Source organism: Eschrichtius robustus, chromosome 10 (genome assembly GCF_028021215.1).
Source record: "Eschrichtius robustus isolate mEscRob2 chromosome 10, mEscRob2.pri, whole genome shotgun sequence".
NCBI lineage: Eukaryota > Metazoa > Chordata > Mammalia > Artiodactyla > Eschrichtiidae > Eschrichtius > Eschrichtius robustus.
Genome location: NC_090833.1, coordinates 28,128,550 through 28,147,529, shown reverse-complemented (window position 1 = coordinate 28,147,529; position 18,980 = coordinate 28,128,550). Strand labels below are relative to the sequence as shown.

Here is an 18,980-nt window from a genome sequence, read left to right as displayed (position 1 = left end):
CACCCTCCAGGGGCACATCCACTCCCCTCAGTGGAGGCCATTGGGACCTAGTGTCAGACAGCCAAGGAGAAAGCCATACTGTGATCATGTGAAATGGGACTGGAGTTGGAAACTGGAAAATGGCACTAATTCCACTAAATTTGCAAATCCTGCAACAGGACTGACAACTGAATAAACACTACTTGACCAAAGGCTTTCTTTATCTTGAGCTCAAGGTCCTTACTATAATTAACACAATCATTAAAGTTAAAAAAAAAGAAAAAAGACCTGATAAACTGCCTTTAATCACAATTAATCCTAAATGGCCAAAATTAGCATAGGGTTTTTGTACTTTTGCATAAAGGAAACGGTCCCCAGGAAAGACTCAACCTTTAGGACTTCTGTGGAGGTTTCCTTCTGATTTGAAAGGAAATCAGAAGGAAATTACAACCAAAGAGCAATGTTTATTTAAGAGAGTGAGAAAAAAAAATCCAGTTGAAAAACCTATTAAGATTCAAATTGGACCAATAGACAGAATAAATGAGGTCAGTTCAATATTCAAAGATTCAGTGTCCATTGTAAGCTGAAAGGACAGACTTATAGACCCAATTTCTTTTTTCTCTCCTAAAAGGACACTGTAAATACTACCCTAAATTCTGGTACAGTAGCGAGAAGCCTGGGTTAAAGAGGCAAGAAGCTAAGATTTTAAGTTCCAGTTACTGACTGCTGGGGAGTCAATTTAGGTAAGGCATTCTACCACTCTGAGCCACAGAACAGAAAACAAGCTTTTATGATAAACAGACTGGAGTAGAAGATCTTCTGAGTCTAAGAAAACTGCCTGGAGCTTGGGTTTCAGACACAAGTTTGAACCCCCGGCTCTGCCATTATTGAAGCATGTGAACCAGGAACAAATTATTTAACTAGTCTCTGTATCAGGTGCACCATCTGAAAAATGGGGCAACCTCAATATTTCCCCAAATGCAGGAAAGCTACACAAGATGAATTTAAGCAGTACTTAAATTCCACGTAGAGGATTTTAGGGGATGGACAGGCACAGTACTAAACACTCAATCACACAATGAGAAAATATTCTTTTCAGCACTTCTTTAGCCTTTGTAAAAACTGTATTACATTAAGGAGAAAGTTTGGTCTTCTCTTCAATGTCTCTTTAACACGTGCTTAATTTCCCTTTTTTAACAAAGTGAGAGCAAGTCTCAGAGTCAGTGTCTTTAGAAAGCAAGTTTATTTTATAGACAGACCGTTTAAGAAATAATTTGCTTTCATTCTAATTATTTTAAAAATTACCTTTTATTTGAGACAACTGATATCAGTTTTCAATTTAGAGAACCAACATAAAGTTAACTTTAAAAAATATATGTATTGATGATTACAAAAGTGTGAGTCCATTGAAATAATCTGAGGGGCTTACACGCTGCCTACCGCAGGATCCAGTGAGGAGAAAATATGGTAACGCAGGGCAAGGCCTAGCCCACGCCGAGCTCATCTACCCACGGTCAAGGGGCAAAATTTCCGTCAGTGAGGAATCAGAGTAGAGGGTACAGTGCAAACAAAAGCTGACCACGAAGCATGGCTGTGAGATTCCAGAACGATGAGGAGCCAAAAAATAGCAGGAAGGGGTTCTTAAAGTAGAAATCAGAGAAAAGAGGAAAACCCATAGAGGGAGAGTCAGTTAACAGATATTTACTGAGTCAGACTACATGCGCATCACTGGTGAGAAAATCCAGAGCGGTGGATGCCTCTTAAAGTCCAGGACAAAGCTGTCAAAATGGTCAGAGTCTTAGGTCAAAGAGCCTTGAATGTCAAGCTAAAGATTGTCATGATGGCAGATCCTTAAAGTCTTTTGACATCTGTTCAGCACCTAGTATTTACATGGTGTTTGAAAAATATTTGCTGAAGAAATGAATTTCAGTTTAATGGTATTTTTTGTACATTAGCCATAGACAGATACACACACACACACATGCACACACATTTTTAAAAAATTATGTCGTCCTCTTCCTTCCTTCTTCCAGTACCAGAAATCACACCTCACCCCAGCTAAGGTAAACGGCCACTTCCATCCCAAGACCCTCCATCTGGGAATGGAGAAGAGTCTACAGATCAATCTAAAGCCATCAGTCTGTGGGACTTCCTTGGTGGTCCAGTTGGTAAGACTCTGCAGATCCTGCGTGCATGCTGCAACTGAGTCCTCATGCTGCAACTAAAAGATCCCACATGCCACAACTAAGACCTGGTGCAGCCAAAATAAATAAATAGAGACAGATAGATAGAGAGATAGATAGATAGATAGATAGATAGATTTTTCTTTAAAAAATAAAGCCATCAGTCCGGGCCTTTACATTCTCTCTGCCTTTCCAAGGAAAGCTGCTGCTTCCATCAATGCTGCCTTTTATGTCAAACTTGGATCATCTAAATACCAGATCCAATTGAATTCAAGCTGTCATCCCCTTGGGGACTTGCTTCTTCAAGAAAACAAGCTTGGCTTGACTCTTGGCAAAAACTATTCCCAACCTGGCATCCCACAGAAATTTTGCAAAGCAAGTGTAAATAGGGATATGAAACCCAAACAACTTCTTAGCAGTTCCTTCCTTCCTCCCATGCCTGCCCCAACCCTGAAAACTCTTGCTCCTTTTTTTTCCCCTTCTTCTTCCTTCTAGTCCTAATCTACTATGATCTCTGAAACAACTAATTCAGAGCAATGCTTTAGAAAACTTTGTGTCTTGCCCATCTACCCCCAGTGAAAGTCTTCTGAGATATTTAGAAATATTTTCATAAGGTTAGTCCAATTTTCATCCTTTCTTGGAGGATGAATGAGTCTTAAAAGTCAGCTTTTTTTTCCCTATCATGTATTGGCTTAACAAGACTGCAATATAAGAAGCAAAACCTATACTCAAAATGGAGATGTCCAGAATGGAGAGTCCAAATGAATATTCTCTTTCAGAGAGATTCTCCAGATGCTGAGTCGGAAATGAGACAAATGTCTCACTATGTCTCACTACATCATGTTTGTTCCATTGAAATTTATTGAGATCAACCAACCCCTCCTTCCCTTGCATTTCGGATGAAATTCCCCTTTTGGGTCTATGATTCAAGTCTTCATCCACCTAATGCAGATTAAATAGGCAATTCCAACACCCTCAGGCTTCTACCTTCCTCTCTTCCCACCATCTTCTTTTCTTCCATCATCACTCTCATCAAAACACTCATAAAAAAAAACAGAAACAAAACAAAACAAACAAAAAACGCTCTTTATGCATTCCCTGGGTATTTCCACTCCACCTCTCAAAACCCACACGATCTGTTACACTAATGCTGAGTTTGTCCCTCAGGACATTTCTCTGGGCAGCTCCAATCAAAGAATCATCCTTTTTCCTGAATACTGACATAGAGTTAAAGGACGTAAAAGCTTGAATGGCTCTTTAAAAGTCATGTACTCAGCCTCTTTCATCTCATCAACCAAGAAACTATATCTCAGAAAAGTAAAATGACTTGCCCAGGGTCACATGACTCCTTAGTGTGTTTCTCAAATTACATGTAGAATATAATTACGTCAAATTGTATGTAATTATATGTAAAATTTGGAGTGTACATGCCTGTGTATATTTTTTCTTTAGAGAGAATCCATAGCTTTCATCATATTCTCTATGTAGTCAAAAATCCTCTCCCAATAATTGATAGCCACTGATTAGTTTTTTATATACAAAATTCTTCCTAGGAAGTGTCCTGGACTAAACATCAGTTATCATAAAACATCTTGACTTCAAGACTAGCCAAATAAAATGTTTTGACTTCCAAATGCTTCTTGGAAGTTGGATTTGGCATAGAAAATGTTGCAGTTCTAAACAAATACACACACACACACACACACACACACAAAATGAATAAAGGAAAAGATCCTATACATAAAAGGTTATTTTGGGTTTTTTTGAAAATTAAATTCTATTTTTAAGTAATTAAATTCTAAACTACTTAGTGAATTATCTCATTCTTATTTTTAAAAAATAAATTAATGTGCAAATAGAAGTAGTTTAATGTGAAATGTCACAGACTACAGCACTTTCTCAAATCACAGCTGCCTCAAGAAGAGAAATGAAGCTGAATGGAGTCAGAATTGTTTGTTCTACAAGTAAACTGGCCTAGGTACGTACTAATATTTCTCAGTCTGTCATAAACCTAAACTTAACTAGAGTTTTTCCTCATATAATTCTATGTCTAGAATACATGAATTTAAAACATTTTATAAAATGTTTTTTGTTTTTTGTTTTTTCAGAAAAAGAATCTTTATTTCCAAATGAGCAACTAAACACACAATGGACTCAAATGGCATGTTCCTAAAATTTTCAAACCAAATCCATTTACAAGGTACAGCTTGTCTTGGAATATGTCTGATTTCCTTAGTAAGCACCTTGGTATTACATAAAGGCACTATTTCATACCTACTATGGTCTACTAAAAAAACAAGCACTTTCTCATCAACACACTTTTTTTCTACTTTTGATCAATACCACTTCAAAGTTTTTTTAGATTTTACCAAGCATTCTAAGCCTTTTTCAATATTTTCCATTGATAAAAAAGAGGATTTTTTTTACTTCTTTAGTAATTAATATTGTTAAATCTGATAAAATCTTTTTATTTTTAGATAACTTAACATAAAATGTCCCACATTTTGAAACATAAAGTATTTCAGCCTTTTCAAGTTGTCCAGGTTTTAACTCTTCAAAAGGAATATTAACCAGCTGTTGGTAGGATAGTTGAAGGATCATAGAACCTTCATACTCATTTGATCGTCCTTTCTTCATTTCTTTATCAATAGGGCTCACCTTTTGAGAGACAACCTTAGGCATTTGCAATACTGTTTTCTGTAGTTTTGAACATACTGTCCATTTAAATAGTTCATTAATGACACATTTTTCATCACAAATTATATTTACTTCCCATTTCTGTTCATGCTTTTTCAAAAACTCACAAGAAACTGTTTTACTACTTACTCTTGAAGCAAAATAATCCACAGTTTTGCTGCCCCATATTTCATCAGGCTCATTCCACTTTACTCCACTAAAGAAAGAATGAAGTCCTAGCTTTTCTGTGATTATCCCATCATTTTAATTCATCTTTAGAATATAGAAAACCAACATTAGTTCCCCATTCTCTTTGACTTGTTTAAGTCAGCATTTATTGAATCCCCTTCCATATCAAGGAGGGTGAATTAAGGACTAGGAGAATGAATCAAAGCCCTCCTGGAGAAGCATACACTCAAGAAGAAGACAAATAAATGTTAACTATAACAACAACAATGAAAACAACAACAAAAACGCAATTAAACCCATGACATGAATAGTGCTGTGATCCAATCCTATGGGAGCAAAAAAGAAGGGGATAATTCATTTTAACTCTGTGTTGGCAGGAAGGTGTGAATTCAGGAGAGCTTATGAGAAGGATGGCATTTAAATCAGGTCTTAGAGTAGATTTTCAAAATGGAAAAAGACAGGATTTCAAATTTTCTTTTGTTTTAGGAACCAAGTCTGATGCTCCTCAGAGTAAATGATCTTTGCTTTAATACAGCTTATCGTCTCAACAGAATGCAGAACAACCAAAGGCTCTACCTGAAAGCAATTTTACATATGAGATTTTCTTCCTCTGGCTTCAGATATTTCCAAAATGTGCCTCTTTAACAACACCTATGCTGGTTACCTACTCAGGGAACTATTTGCAGTCGGAAATATCCAAACGAAAAGTGAGACTCATTTTTTGCCTTTTGCTAGTATTTCATTTGTCAAAACTTTGATATTTTAATGAAGTCCTTACCCTGCTATTAGTAAATTCATGGAAACCAGACTGCCTGGGATGCAGCCTCAGCTCCACTACTTATTTACAAACTCCATGATCAGGCTACTTACCCTGTCTGTACCTCGGTTTCCCCATCTGTAAAATGAAGATAATAACAGAACCCACCTCATGTGGTTCTCATGAGAATGAACTAAATTATTACGTGTGAAACGCTTGAAACAACACCCAGCATAAGGTAAATCAACAATAATGTAATCAAGAAGAAATCTTTCCTAAGAGTTTATTTCTAAGGTGCTACACCAATTTAATAAGAAAAAGAGTTTCCCATCCTATTTCACTTTTATTAAGCTGACTTTGAAACTGTATGTACTTTCAGAGAAAGATGCCTTAAGAAAAGGCTAAATTTGATTCCTAGACAGTAATGGCAGTAACAGAAAAACGGTTTATTTCAGAAGGTCCAAGACATAATTAGGGATAAAACAAGCAGAAGTCATATTGTACAATAACCAATTTTAAAAATTCACCAAAATTAAGACTGACAGCTAACTAATAGTTCTCTTCCCTTTTTCTCTCCTTTTATTTGTTTATTTATTTATTTATTTGGCTGTGCCGGGTCTTAGTTGCAGCATGAGGGATCTTTAATTGTGGCATATGGGATCTAGTTCCCTGACAGGGGATCAAACCCGGGCCGCATGCATTGGGAGCTCGGAGTTTTAGCCAGTGGGCCACAGGGAAATCCCTTCCCTTTTTCTTTTGTTCCTTATCCTTTTACAGCCAAATCCTCTGTCTATCCATTTTCTATGCATCACACAGGAAAAGATTTCGAGATCATCATAGACCTACTCACAAATACTTGACTAAAACGAGAGTAAATTTTTCATTTTAAACCAAGTAAAGAATTAGAGTTGAGCAAATTTTATTGTCTGTCCTTTCCATGGTGTTGCAATCCCTACACAACCAATGTCCCAACAAGCTGAAGAGAACTTGGCTGGCCCACTCATAGCAACAAGGGAAATATAACACAGGCTGCAGATTCTGATAAAGACTAGAGCAGATGAATATACCAGAACTCAGAGAGCATCCTCACAAAGTCCTCTGCCCATAGCAACTGAAATTGTACCACCTCACTGCTTAGTGTGGGAGTCAAAGAAATCTGGGGCTCACTGGCTGGGTTCAAAACTTAGCTCTGCCACTTGCAAGGTGTGTGGCTGGGGACATGTTAGTTACCCTCTCCGTTTTTCAGTCTGCAAAATAGGGATAATAAGTGGATTTGTTGTAAAAATTAAAATAGTATTTGAAAAACATTTGTATCAGTACTTGGCATCTGGTGCTATTTAACAGTGTCTATTAAATAAATATTGTAACTTTGGCACTTATGATTATTTCCACATGCAAATATGAAGAAGGTTTCAGTTTCAGTGTAGGCCCTCTCCCAGAATAGTTAAATTAAAACAAGTTTTCAGCAAGATCTTTAAAATTTGATACTGAGGTAATTAACCGTAAGGAGCATTATACTTTCATTATTCCTTTAACATCCAGATAGTAAATAAAAATGTATTTGGATTTGAGAGTATTTTAGAAATGTAAAAACCAAACATCTATTGGTATTTTCTAGATTCTAAAAAAAGCTCATAATTAAGGAGTCTAAGGTCATGTCCATTTATCTTAGGAGCTAAAAATTAAAATAGCAAAGATATTAACAATTTACAATCACTCTGAATACAGCATAAGCAACTTGGTTTATGGGAAGGAAGATCCCCTAAAAAAATTTTTGATGGAAAAATATTCCAACTCCTCTCCATATAAGGTAAATACTACAGAAGATACTAAAAAGCTGTGTTGCTGAGTTTCATTTGGTTTCATTCATTTTTAATAATGTAAGCATTAAGGTTTCCTAGAGCAGAGGTTGAAAACAACCAAACCCTAATCACCCTTTTCCAATCCTAAGCTACTGTCTTATACTGTCTCACATGAACTGTAAATATGCCCTAAGTCAAAAGGTGTCCAGGGTCCCTTACAGGCCTCTATTTAGATGTAAACTGAGGGTTGAGATTTCAAATGCTCATCTGGAGGGGAGACACATATCACAGGTATCCCCTTCACAATCAGATATATGTCATTCTGGAACACTAGGCTGGTCCCTGCAAGGGAGCTAATGAATTACTCTGACTACAGTAGAAATTCTTACCCCTTAAATGAACTGTGGTCATCGAAGGCTGGTCACTCTGATTCTACCGCTTTTTCTCGAGTAAATACTAATGTGCTCTGTGTAGCCAATGTTTTCCCAAAACTCTATCATGAATTAATGCATAAAGCATTAAAGCTCGTGTAAAAGGAGCACTTGGGGAACAAGCTGACAATGAAAACTTTGTATTTGAAAATTATTATACCATCAGAAGAGGTTCTACTCCGGAAACTTCTCCATGCTTTCACACTTTCTTTCATTTGGGAGAAATGCCTCAAGAGAACGATATGAACAAAAGAAAGCCTCCGTTAATTTTGTGGTAGGTATGAGGAAGATGGGCTGAAATATTAATAAAAGGGGAAATGAGAAACTAAGTACTTTTTTAGTTGGGATTTAAATTTTGTCTGAAAAGAAGATCAAAACTTAGGTTTGGGTCCCAAACTATTGTTAAAAGAACCAGTAAAACTTTGCTTTTGAACTTGCAAAATTTTGTGAGGTGTTCTTTGTGGGGAGGTGGGGACCGGGCCTTAGAAAGTGACTTGCTGATTTTCATCACCAAAGAATTTTCTTAAATATCAAATTTGTTCTCTATTATATTAATGTATATACTACTCGCTCAGTTTGTTGTGTCACTGAAAAGTGTTGGTTTTAAAAGCTGATGGTATCGCTTTTGCAGTGCCGCATTTCTTTCTCCCTTTTTCTTTCTCTCTCCTTATTTTCTTTTATCTTGTTTATTCCCTTCTTTTTGATAAGTGTTGAAAAAGAGGCACCTACACACAACCTTGGCACTGGCCCACGCCCCAAGAACCTTCCATTTAGCAACGCTCTGGGAGTTGGGAACCACTGTAACAAAACAGAACCAGACGCGCTTTCGCCTGTTCTCCAGGTTTCCTCTCAGTCTGCAACACCCGTCTTCACCGCATCTCGGTCGGAACCCTCGAGCGACAACGCCTCGTACAGCCCGGCCTCACTCCGGCCAAGGAGCCGATTCCCAGGCCACCCGGCCAGGAGGCGCTGTGGATCAGTCCCCCCGTGGCCACCCGCAGCCGGCGCCCAGCCATCCCTCCCCCCACCGCGGAGCGCAGCCCGCCAGCGGAGCTGCGAGCTCTGCACCGCCCGCCGGGGTTACTCTCGGTCATTCCGCTACACCATCTCGCCCCAGCTTCCCCATCCGTGCCCGGCCTGAGGCTGCCCCAAGAGACAAGCAGCAAAGGGCAGGAAGATGGGGAACAGGGGAATGGGCACCTCAGCTCCAGGTTTCCTCAGGCCCTCCTTCTAAGTCTAACGTTTTTTAAAGAAACAGAACTCTCGTCGCCCCAGCTGCGTCAGGGATACCAGCTCCGGGGAGCGTACGGAGACCGTAGAAAGGGACCCAAACAAAGCCCCCGAGGCCTCAAATGAGCACTAGCGCTATGGACCCGGTTTGGTGCGCCTCCCAGTCGCGTTCTTGGAGAACAAGAACGCGCCGCTCCAGTCCGGGGGCGCAGGGGACCGATCCTCAGACCAGAGTCCAACTCGCAAGAACGGAGTGGAGGAGACTGAGGGCTAGCATTTGTCCGGGTGGGCGCCGGCCGACCCGCAGCCAGAGAGGATTCCAGCCGGCTCAGGAGCTTCCAAACAAAGGGAAGAGCTCAGTGCCAGACCTGCCACTCTCCCCACTCCGGCTGCAGCGCCCCCAGCACCACCAGGAGCCCCCGATTCCACTGCGCCCCAGGTACTGCGCTCGGGTCTCCACGCCCAAAGATGCTCCCCGGGCTCCACCGCCGGGCGAACCCTGAACACAGCGGCGCCGCGTCTTTGGGTCGCCAGAGCTCGTCCTAGGACGTCCTCCCCCCCCCCTTACGCCCCCCCCCATTTGCGCTGCAGGAGGTGGGGACGTGGGGGGTTCGGACTAAAGTCCCCGAAACCCAGAGCTTCCCAAAGTCCCCTCGGCCCTGAAACAAAACAATAACCCCAGCCCAAGTTTCTGGAGAGCCTCTTACCTGTTTTCCACTTTTTGTTTCCGGCTCTTTCCCCCACCCCTTGAAAAACCCTTCTGGGAAAGAAGTGGGGGAAAGGGAGCAAAGCGCCGCGAGAAATGGGCTGTGGCGGCGCTGGTCACGCGGCGCCCCCTGTTCTGCCCACCTGCGCCGGGGGAGAGATGTGTCGGCGCCGCTCCTCCGGCCCCGGCCGCACTCACTCTTCCTCAGAATTACCGGGGTTTTGCCGCGACTAGTTCCTTTTATAGATTCCGCTGCGCTGAGCGCAGGGGTTACTATCGGTCAAAGCCTGTTCTCTCCCTCCTTCCCCGCCCCCTTTCCCGGCCTCTGTTTATGTAGTTCAGTCACTCACCAGAAAGCACGTGGAGCCGCGCCCCGCCCCTTAAACGGGCGACGTCCTGCAGCGAGCGGGGTTGGGGGCGGAGGGTGCTGGTGGGGGTCCGCGCCCCTCGCCCGGGCCTGGGTCCGCGCCCCTCGCCCCTGCCCGGACGGCCTGCCCAGGACCAGCGGGAAACGCGGGGCTTGGGGCTGCGCCTAACAGAGACTCTCATCCAGGTTCAGGGCAGCCAACAGCACGAGTGGACATCGCTTCCTCTAAACTCTTGCTTTCAGCAATTTTTATTTCCTTTGTTCATTTACTCAGTCGGAGGGACTTAGGGGGCGGAGGGAGGAGGAGGAAGGGGAAGAGACCTCGAGGCTGCAAACCCTCGGGATGCCAACCCTTTAGTCTTTTTTTCCTTTCAAGTGCCCAGGGTGTGGGAGAGGGTGGATAGTCCTCTGGACAATTGGCTGGTGTTGTTTTCCACCACAAACCCTGACTTTGGAATTCAAGAGGCAACTTACTGCCTTTGGGGTTCCCAGCCTGGGCCTCCCAGATCCCCGGGAGGACCCCTGAAAAGCGTCTTGCTCCTTCTCTTAGCAAACTGGGTGGAAGAGAAAGGCCACAAAAAACCGAGCAATGTGGACCAGCCCCCTTTTTATTTTCATCATATTGGTCAGCGTCCCAGTGATAGATAAATACACATGGCTTGTATTTAGGTTTCTACAGATTCGCAAAGTGCAGCTAGAGAATCGCAGTCTTGTAAAATTACATAACCATTCCAGTTCTCCACCTTCTTCCTCTGGCTTTGGCTTTGACAGTCAGGAGCAAGATGGCCCATAACATTTGAGGAACAGAATGGAGGCCCACATACTTTAAGTCTAAATATTTAACTCATAAATCAAGCCAACAAACTGTAAAATAAGTTTCTCCTACCTGACAAAGATACCTTTGGAGCAAACTGGAAGGGAGGATTCACATTCAGACTCCTCACCCTTTGACTTAAGTTCTGTCAAGAAAGTGGTGGAGTGGGAGAGCTGGCCCCCAGCCAACTTCTCTTCCCACCCCCAGGTCCCTCATATTGCAGAAGAACCTCCAGGTGTGCATGTGGGACCCTAGCTGCACAAGGCCCTCCATGCTACAGTCCAGGCTATGATTTGAACCCAGGTCCACATGTCAGTGGTTCTGTCAACACTCAGGACTGATCCAGGGAGGGGGCCCATGCAAGCCCTGGAAGTGCACTTAGGGGCCTTACTGCAAGGAATTCTGGGGTCCCGGCAACTCATAACTGTGGTGGCCTGGCCCCTAGGTCCTGTGGACTCTTCACCCTTAGGAAGGGATGAGGTTTGAGGCGGGCCACAGCCAAGCCTTCTGCAGCCCAGGGCCCACGAGAGGACTCCCTCTTGCCTGGGTCAAAGGACAACCCTGGTCAAGAGAATGGGTTCTGGGGTCACATTTGACTGAACCATATGATCCACAACTTTCTGCCTCCATTTCTTTGTCCATAAAACAGAATATATATGCTCTCCCTGCCTCACAGCGGTTTTCTGAAAGCGCATTTTGTTCATTTGAGCTCCTGGGAAGAATGGCACTGTAAACAAAGAGGGTGTTGGTAGCTGACTATTGATGTCATTTTCTGGTACCAGAAAATGGCCTATAAAGATTGTCCCATGCCAAAATTTTAAAACTCCAGGTCTAGCCAAGAGCTCAAAGTAATCTTTCTGACCCTCTGGATATAAAGGAAAGCTCCTGGAGGAAGTGTTACCATTCCAAGTGTGACTTATGGAAGGTGCTTTTGTCTCTCTGACTCTCCATTCCCTGCCCACCCACCCCACCATCCACCTATCACAGTGCTTGAAATCCCACCACCAAAAGCATTCTTTTTGGAACTGAAGGCTATAGTTCCCAAGAGCACCCCCTACTAAAGTAATCCCTCAGATTGTTCTCTTGGGGAATGAGTGACAGTAAGTTCTGTACAAATGAGACAAAGATAGACTGTTGGAGAAAGGAGATGAGGCCAAGAAGGAGATGAAAGCCCCAGAGAGGACAGCCATTGATTCTGAATACACAGGTCTATGGCCCCCAACGCCAAATGTGATCATTTTTAACTAAGAACAACCTATGGTGTCAAGAATCTGCTCATCTCTGCAATGAATACATGAACACACCATAATGTTTGAAATATGCTTATTAGTCGTGTTGATTTCTACCAGTAAAAGAGCCCAAATCCCCAAAGAGTCTAAGTGATTTGGCCAAGGGACACAAGGACCTAAGTCTGCTGACACCAAGCCCACACTTTGCAAATACGACAGGTTCACATGACAAAAATACTGAATTCCAAAAGTTAGAGGTTAAGAGAATGTGTCCCTTGAGAAAGTGTAAAAGCATGAATTCTCTCCCTTGAATGTCACAGGTCTATTTGTTCCAGAGTATGCTTCAGCGAGCTTTCCTCCAAGTCCTTCAATTCCTGCTAACACCAACACCAACACTCCAGGTCCCCACCCTAGGTGACCCTTTCCAAACAAGTGGAATGGCCCTTCTTTGTTGCTGTGGCTCCGGAGAAAATGATTCTGTCAATGTAGCCTGGGTGTCTTGAAGTTCTATTCTGAGATGACCCTGGAATCTTTTAACTACAGAATTCAGGCAGCTGTGGCCTTGGAGACCCTGCTAGAGGTCATGAAGCTACAGATTTTCATTCTGTTGAGACTTTTAAATTAGGAATTACCTAAAAGGTTTTGCTTGGAAATTGCTTTGATATATAATATCTGTTAACTGGTCTACATAAATGTACATGCACACGTTATTTAAAATGTAAATGATTTTCACCACACATGTGTATAGCGTACTGTTTGATTCCTGGAAACTGAAAAAAATAGAGTATTACAGGAAGTCAATGAAGAATAAAACAGAAAATATTCTAAAAATAACTTCTCAAGCAGAATTTGTTACAATTAAGACCTAATAGCTGGACTTTTTGAGAATTCCTGGAGAATGACAGGTACCTCAAAATTAAAGAAAAAAAATAGGTAATCCTTCTTTCATGTAAAGTGGAATAAAAGGACCTACAGTTCATATTTGAGTCAGTTTAATTCTAATTCATGGTTAGAAACAAATTCTCAAGCTATAGATATTCAAACAAACAAAAAATACAAGGAATCACCATTATTTGTGGAGTAAACCATGTATTGCCTAGGCTTTCAATACCTACAAATTCTATATAATTGGACCAATGCAATCCCCTTCTTTATTAATGTGACTCCTATTGACATGTAGCAAGATTCAAAACCATTACTGCTTCTGGACTTGAGTAAGATGTTTGTTCTGCCTGTCATTGGGATCAGCAAGTTAGTCTGGATTATAGACAGACATATTCCCCTGAATTACTAGTTGATCGATGAGCTATAATTCTTTTTAAAAGCCAGCCATCCCACCTGCCTCCCTTCAAGCTCTCCTGCCTTTAACAGCCAAACTGCTGAAAAGATTTCATCTGTTATCCCTCCCTTTTTTTTTTTTAAATTATTAGCACCTTTAATTATTATTTATTTATTTATTTATTTATTTGGCTGTGTTGGGTCTTCGCTTCTGTGCGAGGGCTCTCTCCAGCTGCGGCAAGCGGGGGCCACTCTTCATCGCGGTGCGCGGGCCTCTCACTATCGCGGCCTCTCCCGCTGCGGAGCACAGGCTCCAGACGCGCAGGCTCAGCAGTTGTGGCTCACGGGCCTAGCCGCTCCGCGGCATGCGGGATCTTCCCAGACCAGGGCCCGAACCCGTGTCCCCTGCATTAGCAGGCAGACTCCCAACCACTGCGCCACCAGGGAAGCCCATCCCTCCCTTTTATTTGCTCTCCAGCCCATTTCAGGCAAACTCTGGCCCCCACCACTCTCCAGATTCATTAATGACCTCCTTAAAAAGAGAGAGAGAGGGGTATATGTGCTTTCTTTCTTATCAGTATAAAATATTTTCATGTAGAAAAACAGAAAAATACCTCAAGTGCAGAAAGACTGCTGAATGGGTAACGCTGATGACCTCCTTTAAGTCCCTGGGCTACCTGATCTCTGATATTTGACACTACCCACCACACCTTCCTTCCTGAAACAAGTTCATCTCTTTTATTTCCTGAATCTGGTTCTCTTCTGACCCTCCTGCCTCTTTAACGACTCTTTTCCTGACTCCTCTGTCCTTGTATAATGTCTCCTAATACTGGTTTTCTCTTTTTATTTTTACATGATCCACTCCCCTTGGCTTCACGTAAACCCTGTGTCGCCAGCTCTCATCTCCTTGCTGGGCTCCGGGACGGTACGCCCCCCATACATGGTGGGGCATCCAGTGGGACCAGTGGTGTGCTCGCTCCAGCTCAGAACTGCTGACTGTGTATGTATATCTCTTCCCGATTCTGCACTAAGTGACTTCCACGGGGTGAGCTTAAAATCAGCCCATGGTTTGGAATATTAACACCATTGAAATCTGATACAGTCAGGGCTTTCTTTTCTTCCTTTTATTTTATACTTTCTTTCTTTCTTTTTCTTTCTTTCTTTCTTTCTTTCTTTCTTTCTTTCTTTCTTTTTCTTTCTTTATTTCTTTCTTTTTCTTTCTTCCTTCCTTCCTCCCTTCCTTCCTTTCTTTCTTCCTTCCTTCCTTTCTTTCTTTTTCTTTCTTTCTTTCTTTCTTTCTTTCTTTCTTCCTTTCTTTTCTTTCTCTCTTTCTCTTTCTTTCTCTTCTTTTGGAAAGCCAATTTTAACATTTACCACCACAACACTGAATAGGACATTCTGCAACTAAACCCCATACTTATTTTTTTATCTTCCCTTTAAATCTCCCTCCTCCATATGCATCTTATGATTTAATTTCATTTCATGACATCCTCATCCACACATTGACTGTGGGAAATCAGAGTCATACTTGTTTGACTTTTCATCTCTCTGACCTCATCGTTCTCTTCTCATCCTAAAAAGCACCCAAGTCAGGCCAATTGAATCTCCTAAATATCTCTTAAATCTGTCCCTTACTCTCCAACCCCACTTGTCTAAATCCAAGCCAAAGGACTGAGAAACCTCCAAATTGCTATTCCTGCCTTTAGTTTCTTCCTCTTCCTATTTATCTTTCCTACCACAATGGCGTGATTTTTGCTTGAAGGGAAAAAAGCTAAGCAAGCCAACACAAAAACAAAAAGTATCTAATCATATCTTTCTCCCCTTCAAAACTTCCTATGGTTCTCCTTTGCTTACAAAGAAACAATCCCTCAAAGTCCCTTAAGAAAACCTACAAAGACCTTTGCAAACATGACATAAAAGGCCTTTGAAGCCTCCTCCATCCCCCCATCCCTATCTACCCACTCCCCCTTCCACAGACTTTCTGCATCTCTGCTCAGTAATTTCCCTACTTGGAAATCCTTCTTCTCATCTCCACCCCTGTCCTCCTGTGTAAGATTATTGAAGGAGAGGGATGGGATTAAATGACTAACTCTGCTGTGCTATTATTCAAGAAGCAGGAGGGACAGAGAAGAGAGAGGATTAGAATTCATTAGATAAAAAGGAATGGGGTAGAGGGTAGATGAGAGAGAGAGAGAAATATTATAGGCAGCTATTTTTTAAGTACTCAAATTAATAGGCAAATACCCTTAATTAATAGGGCAGACAGTACCCTTAAGTTTGAAAAGAAAATAATTGGACTCGGCATTAAAAGAAATCCAGCATTTATTATAACAGAAGTGATGTATCTGCATTTTTCTCTCCTTACTCAGAGTGCTTTTTTGACACTTGTTAAGAATCCATATTCTTGGCTGTGATTTCTGGGATGAGGGACTGCTATTTCTTAGCCAGGAGCTTTCCTTCTCTCTGACATATTAATAAGAGGATAAGTCATTAAAAAACAAAGAAAGCCTAGGAAATGTTCCAGATTTCCCTTTTCTTTTGGGCCGCTAGAGAGGCAAGCCTCTCTTTTTCCTCTTCAGCATTTTGGAGACGATCCCTTCTGTAGTGCATGGTCTTCCCTTTGTTGTTGTCCCCTTGGTGTTCTGGTGTTGGTTTGCCTCGTGCCTGCACCAGTGCCCTTCATAGCTTCTGAAACTGTCTTGATAGAATGAATGTTTGTGCCCCCTCAAAGACAACACTGTCTAGCTGTTGTGCTGTGACCAGGCCATGGAGGCAGGCCTTCATTTCCCTTCTTCATTGCCGTGCTTCCGGTGACTGATGCCGTCCAGTGAAATCTGAGCAATTTCTTAGCTTGGTTACTTGTCCCGGAAACCTACCCGTGAAGAATCATCCACGGTATGTAAATTAGTGGGGATGGGCTCCATTCCCAGAGGCCTGGGGCTTCCCACAGGTCAGTTTAGCCTGACCCTAAAGCTGGTTCCTCTGGATTGGCTCCGTTACCCAACAAAGCTCAGCAGGAAGTCCCCACATCTGGCTGCTTACTGCTGGGGATGGGAGGCCCTCAACACACTACTAGAATGAGAATAGACAGCTCAATGGTGGGCCCAGTCCTGACATATAAGGAAATAAACTGAGAGGTTAAGGAAAAAGGAGAGTGATGTAAAAGTGAAGATCATAAAAACTGAGGGTGTTAGTGGCGTGTGACTGGCCCCAACATTCTGACAGGCAACGTAGCAACATATGTTAAGAGCTATTGACCCAGTAATTTTACTTGGAGGAATTTACCCTAAGGAAATATCCAAAAATATGGTCAAAGACTGATATTCAAAATGTTTGTACTATGTTATCTCCAGGAGTGAACATTTTTAAAATAGTAAATCATCTAATGGTTAATGTTTATTAATCATCTAAGATTCTAAAATAAATTCTGGTAAACTCATATGATTGAATTCTATGCAGTCATTAAAAATAAAAATAATGTTGTCAAAGGTAGTGATATGGGAAACAGCTCATGATAAATGTTAACTGAAAAAAGCAAAGCTATAGCTATGTGTATATATGATTTATATTCCGTAAAAATAGTTAGCAGTGTATTTGTAGTCTTTTTCATTGACTATATGTGTATAGAAAAGAATGGAAAGAATGCCACCTAAAAGTTAACAGCTATTTTCTGTGGATGGTGGGATTAGGATTAATTTTTTCATACATGTCTGTATTTTACAAAATTTCTAGGATAAGCATATGGTATTTTTTACCTAAGAAAAATGGCATTAAGAAGAGAGTTTGTAGATTAGTAGTGAGAGGGGATAGTTCACAACTGCAGAAAGGCAAACCATAAATCACCACATGGAAACAGTAAACCCTGACATATTTTAGAAGAATGTATACACAGTAACAAAGAGCAGAAGAGAATATGGAGAGATGAAATTGTTAAGACAGCTAGAACTTTTCGGTGAGTAGGTTTATAAATTTTTTTTAAAAGTGAGAGGATTTTAAACCAATCCTAGGAGGCCACTGCTAAGTGAAAACTCCTTATTTGTACCACATGTCTGTGTGTCCTTGGGCATGTTACTTCACCTCTCTGTGCCTCAGTTTACTCATCTATCAAATGGAAGTAATAGTAGAAACTACCTTATAGGGTATCTATGGGTATTAAATGAGCTAGTACATGTGAAGTGCTTGTACTGTGCCTGGCATGTGGTAAGTGCTCAATAAAAGACAGCTGTTGTTGGGAATTCCCTGGCGGTCCAGTGGTTAGGACTCCATGCTTCCACTGCAGGCGGCACGGGTCCAATCCCGCATGCCCCGAGGCGTGGCCAAAATAAATTAATAAATAAAAGACTGCTGTTGTTATTATTAATGCCATTTATTATGTTACTATACTATTATTCCAAACAACAATATAACCTTTCCTCAATGTCCAATAATAACTTAATAAATATGACTTCTTTCCAAAATTCCAATCTGTGGATTTTTAAATTGATATTTTCAATTAGATTAACCAGTATAAACTACTTTGCCAGCCTAGAGTTCAAATACGGTCATATCTCTTTTCCATCTTTTATTTAATTACTCAAATCCCCACATGCCTACCTATTAGCAGGAAATCCAATATCTCTTTCTTGAGATTTCCTTCCTCCCCTCCCTCCCCCTGAACTGCCTAAGAGCCCTGGGGGCTTCCACAGAGATCTAGAGAAGCCAGTCAGCCTCTAATTTTCAGCAGCCAATTGCCCTGTCACTAGCACACAGCAGTACCACTGAAGTACCACTGATTGGTGCCTCAAAGTCCCACATACCCTTGTTCACTGCTGGGATTGTGTCCATGCTGGTCCTGACCTCGGAACAGCCTCCATCAGCACCCTGCTTTTGGACTCCCAAAATTTATGCACTTTAGTTTTTAATCAGAAGTTGCACACTGGCGGCCCATAGCCACATCCAGCTCTCTGACACGTGGTCTGGGCTAAAGTGTGTTGGTATTTTATTGGAAATAGTTGATGAGATTGGAAATGTCACAACAAAAATCTTTATTTCTTGCTTCTATTGGAAGGGTGGAAGCTCTGACCACCTGAGGCCCATTCCCACAGAGCAACAATTGGCCGATGCTGGAAAGAGGCTCTCTCTAGGTGGAACATGCTGTCTCTACCTTAGCCAAGTCCCCACTAATCCGTTTTTCTTAAACAGCCTGATTTACTCTTCTGTTCCACCTGCTCAGCCCGTAAAGGCTTCTGAGTTTGTGGCCCCTTGGCCTGGAAGTTCTTGGGGGAGTGTGGTGGAGTGGACACACTAGTCCATTATACATCCTGAGAATGTGTTGGGAGAAGTGGCTGAGAGTGTGAGTG

At 41.9% G+C, this 18,980-nt stretch overlaps 1 protein-coding gene across 4 annotated transcripts in view; it reads right to left on the bottom strand.

The window, feature by feature from the left end:
* ABCA1 (ATP binding cassette subfamily A member 1) overlaps positions 1-18,980 on the bottom strand; it is a 181,829-nt gene that overhangs the window by 125,817 nt on the left and 37,032 nt on the right. For 2 of the 4 annotated variants that reach the window (XM_068553818.1, XM_068553821.1), the window contains exon 1: positions 9,955-10,235. The exons of 1 other annotated variant lie outside the window; for it this stretch is intronic. The gene's annotated coding sequence lies outside the window, so the exon portion shown is untranslated. Of the gene's footprint in view, positions 1-9,954; positions 10,236-18,980 lie in introns of those variants that run through there. One more of the 4 variants, XM_068553819.1, reaches the window with a different exon arrangement.